Below are 5,571 nucleotides of genomic sequence, written 5' to 3'. Positions count from 1 at the left end.
ACAACATCAGCACCTCCCATTGGAATGGAAAGCATTGGGCTAGTCAATACATATTCTCCCATGGATAGCTTGATATTATGGCACTTTCCAGAACAATTTATTGTTCCTCCATTTGCAATCATCACTTGACACTCTGGTGATGGATATAGGAAGCAATTCAATTCTTTTGCTACCCTACAATGAATAAAGTTGTGGGTGCTTCCTGAATCAATCAACACTATTACCTTTTTCTTCTTGATTTGTCCTTCTATCTTGATGGTTTGAGGAGTGGTAATTCCCGCCAATGCATTACAAGATATGGTCGGATTTATTTGTTCTTCATCTAGGCTTTGTTCCTGGAATATATCCTCTTCTTTTGACCTTTCTTGCTCCTTTTCTTCTTCCTCTTCACAATCTATGTAGAATAATTTCTTCTCAGCACACTTATGACCTTTTGTGTATTTTCTATCACAATTGTAACAAAGTCCTTTTGCTCTTTTTTCTTCCAATTGTTGTGGTGTCAACCTTGTAGGTTGTGGAAGACTATGGGCAACAACACTTCCGTCTTTATAGTTGTGAATGGTATGCTTCCTAGTTGCCATAATTTTGCTTTCCATTTTTCTTGCTAACCTGAATGCCTTCTCTAATGAATCAGGTTCCCAAAGGCGCACATCATGTTGGATATTATCCTTTAAAGACCCTATGAACACATCAATCCTATGCTCCTTTGTAATATCTTTTACCCTTACGTTTAATTTTTGGAACTCCTCAATGTGCTCCATTATTGAACCCTTTTGTTTGAGACTTATCAATTGGCTAAAAAAAGTGTTGCTTTTTGTATCCTCATAATGTGCTATCAATTCTTCCGTAAAAATTGCCCAAGTGATAAATTGTTTACAAGAACAAAGCCATTGATACCATACAAACTGATTTGGTTCCAAATATAAAGTTTCCATATGTACCTTTTGTGTGTTTTGCACATTATTGAGATCGAAGAATTGCTCCATCTGTAATATCCATGTGGCGGGATCCTTGTCATCAAACTTCCTCATATCGATTTTTGGAACATGGTGAGTTTTCGATCCAACATTAGAGTCTATGGAATCATGATTAACATTTCTTTTTTTCTCATCATGAGTTTCCTTTAGTACTCTTTCACCCTTAGTGACCATTTCTTGTAGCAACTTATTCATATTTATCTTCAATTCTTCCATCTTATCATCCATGCCATCAATTTGCGTCCATGCCATTCACCTTAGCTTCCATGCCATCCATCTTAGCTTCTACGCCTTTCTTTAAACAGTCCATCTTAGCTTCTACACCTTTCTTTAAACCATCCATCTTAGCTTCTACATCTTTCTTTAAACCATCCATCTTAGATTCTGTTCCTTTTTGTGCAAGGGACAGTTGTTGCACTTGGTCTTGTAATTTTGATATATCATGTTGCATTTCTTCCTCTTCTTCATGAGTCATGCTAGAGCTTTCAGGTTCCTTACTAGGTGTTTGTATTTTCTTTCCTCCGGGCATCACTTACCAATAATAATTCTCTACTATGCCCTTTGAATTCCTTCAAAATAAATTTTCAAACCAAGCTTAAGCAAAAATTTAAAAAAATCTACACACCTTTTTTCACTTTGTAGGAACTTGATATTGCCTCTGATGTATCTCTGTACTTTCCAATCATCTAGTTCTGAAATTGTGACCTGTAGTATCTCTCTGTGTCCTCTTTCCAATGCCACCAGTCTGATCCAAATTGGATTCTCCAAGAAAGCATTATGCACAATCTCCCAAGATGACCTGATTATAGACCTTTCGAGAAGAGTGAAATTGTATGAAGTGTCACATGTACAATTTTCGACCTTTGTTTATGAAAACGATATACAAGAAACTAATGTCCGTCCTCTTTCTGTACCTTCTTACGAAATTTCAATCCGATCCCCAGAGAGAAAGTTATGACGATTTTCCCTAGGTCACCTGTTTTGAATGTAATTCAGGAGTCTGCAAAAAGACCAACTTCCTCAGAGCATATCTCCGCACATATCGCGCGAAAAGATCTGAAATTCGGACACAAGGTTCAGCACGATTTCTTCTCAAATGGGTTTTCTTTGCGACTTCTGAAACGTCACCGAAGAAAAGTTATAGCGAAAATTCCACGATGACCTGTTTGGAGCAGCGAAACCCTAGAATCCAAAGCTCTGATACCAAATGTTATGAAACCAACTCAAGAAAAGATAGAAAAGAAAGATCAACGCCTTAGAATTCAGCCTCTTCGAGGGAGAAACCTCCTTTACATTACATAAATGAACAATTCTTGGATGCTACAAATGACAAAACCTCCTTTCTATATATAGGAGTCTAAGGAGTCACAATATAATCCAGCCGACCTAACAATAATAATATAAAGCCACAAAAATAACAATAGAGGGATTCTATGGGGCACAAAAATAACAATATGGGGGTAATAGGGGCACAACAATATAAATAAGGGGTATAACTACAATAGTAATGGGGTAATCACTAGTATTGTAGGGACCCAACAGAATGTGATATTGGTAAGAAATCATGTACATGTATACATCATAATAGAGAGTGCATGTATCAAAATTCACACTATGTTGCGCATTCAACAAAGGGGTATCCTAGCACAGATATATATATATATATATATATATATATATATATATATATATATATATATATATATATATATATATCATACCAAGGTATCTACCATATGTTTATATATTGTGAACTGTATTAAAGGAATGATATCTAACACTCACATACATTAAAACAAGTCATCCAACATATGCATATATCGTAAATCATAATATCAATCATGTCAAATGTACGATATCCAATATATGCATACATCATAATGAGGCTTCAAACATAAGCACATCATTAAAAATGTGCACATCCTTGATCATATCAAAATAAGGATACACTAATATTAAATTAGATCCTGAAGACAAACAACATTAGATGGTTCAAAACATCGACCAACAATTAATGATGTGATTAATCTGAAAAACCTTCTCACAAATAATATTAAATTTTCACAAGTGGTTATCATCATAAGAATTCCAATGCTTTGTATAATAATAATACTCAAAACATGAAAATATCAACGAGTATGAGCCATGCCATCAAGGAAAAATCATGATATCCATCATCAAATAAGCACTAATATTATCTAAACTAATTAAGAAATATTAATACTCATAAAAAAATTAGATATTTGCATCATCATAGGCAATTCTTAATATAGATGAGCATAAATGGGATGGTGAGTATAAAACATTTCCTTTTACTAGTTAGACATATGTGTCAACACAACATCATTGTCACTTAAGAAACATATCTAAAAGGGGTTACTTATCATATTCCATAACGAGATACATTTATCAAGTCATGTATATATGATGTGTAAACTAAGTATCTAATTAAGAAACATCACAGAAGAGGAGTTCAACTAACAGTCAAATTTCAGTTATAATGTATCCATCACATAATTCAAATTTATTATAATTGTAAAGGCTATTTGAGTGATTTTGCTAGACATCTCCTTTCATAATTTAAAACTATGACATATACTACAAAGTAGTCATAAGTAAAGGAAAAAAAATATAAACAAATAAGAAAATCCATATGTATGATTTATATAATTATATCTTTTTCTATATAATAATTTTATTAATTTTCAAGGAGATAAGGGAAAGTATTTTCTTATGCTATATCCTTCAATAATAATATGGGAATGCACTTTCTTGTCCCAGGTGTTAATGGGAATTGCTTTCACATAGAAAGGGTATAAATCCACAATATCACAGTGACAAGAAACTTAGAATCTATGCCTAAACAAATAAGAAATCTTCATTAAACTACTATCTAGGTTGATGTGTGCAAGTGGGAATATGAAGGTTGATTATAAATCACTCAATTGAATCATCATGCTTTTATTTGATGTAATAATTAGAACAATAAAATATTCAACAATTTTTATTGTATAATTTGAAATAAATTCATAATTCGTTGCATAATATCATACTAAATTACATAAATATCTAATTAGAAAAAGAGAAAGAGTTTCTTCTTATTAAGTAAAGTAGTCTAGATCTACTTTAATTCTAAATTTGCCAAGCATCCATAGGGATCAAATCTTTTAAGATGTGAACCTCTTTCAATGTGAAAATAAATTTGATCCTATTAGTGCTTGGTAGATCGAGAGTTAAAATAGATCTAAGCTAGTTTAATTATTAATTATAATTAATTATAATTAAAATTATAAACATAAGCATAAATATAATTATTAATTATCTTATTTTATTTTATATTCTATTTTGATGTATTTTGATCCACTAACAATGTTTTATTAATAATTATAATTATTAATTTTATGTTTTTAAATTTTATTTTATTTTATGTAATTTGACCAAGTCAAAATGTTTACAAGACATTACAACATCTCTTCTATACTTAATAGCTTAATGTTTGGAGTGTGTCTTTCGATACAACAATAATATAAAAAGATAAAATAAACTTAATAACTTGGTGCATGCAATACACACAATTTTCTTCTGCATCTTAATAATGAAGATCTTTGCCAATAATCTTTTACTTCATTACTAAATGTGAGAAATAAAAAGCTCAACCCAAAAGAAAACAAGAAAATAATGTTTCCTCACTTGAAGGGTAATTTAAAAGAATAAAAAAGTACAATTTTAATATTTCGTAAATATAAATATGCTAAATCAAAGGATCCAATGTAACTTTCCACCACCTTAGATATACTTGTATATTGCGCATAATTAATTGGAGTCATCTAAATATGAGCTATAACAATTGAATTAGGGTTCAAAACCCATAAACATTTATTATAATAAATATATTTTAAAAAAATGGTGGGTTTTGAAGACATACATGGATTATTTTCAAAGTCTTTTGATTTTATAAAAAATTCTCATAACTTACATGAACTCAAAAAGTGTCTTTTGAAAAATTATTCATGGAAAAGAAGTGTGCATTAAAAGAAAATTAACTAGAGAAATAAATACCATAATACAGACTCTTTATTATAAATAATTGGGTAATTTTCATATTTTTTGAATAATTCTCCACTTTCTTCAAACCATAACGATCTCCCACTAAGTCAAATTAAACTACTTTGTCGCCCATTAAATCTTAAAGGTTTCTGTTGGGAGTGTGCAGGAAAACTAGTATATAAGGTTACAAACAGTTGCAGAATTAAATTAAATTAATGGTCCATGATTACAAAATGGTATAAACAAAAAAATATATTCAACAATTTTCATTGACCAGGTTACTCAGCGTATGTGATCTGACTTTAATATCTGTGCATAGCGAGAATGACCATCAAGTCGTGGGTCGGTAGAAAGAGCGCATATGATCAATCCCCTTCTCATCGCCCATTATAATGTGTATATTTAAATTTTTTTGGTGCATTTTGAAGGCACACTTGAATTAGTTAAAAAAAAACTTTTTGTTTTTATAAAAACCCCCATAATTTATGTAAATCCAGAAATTGTTTTTGGAAAAAACACTATAATAATACCAACTCTTTATTGTGAT

This window comes from Pinus tabuliformis, chromosome 3_1 (assembly GCF_031772625.1).
Source record: "Pinus tabuliformis cultivar Carrire ecotype Pingquan chromosome 3_1, CPIR1, whole genome shotgun sequence".
NCBI classification, from domain to species: Eukaryota; Viridiplantae; Streptophyta; class Pinopsida; order Pinales; family Pinaceae; genus Pinus; species Pinus tabuliformis.
Note: the sequence above shows the minus strand (reverse complement) of the source record.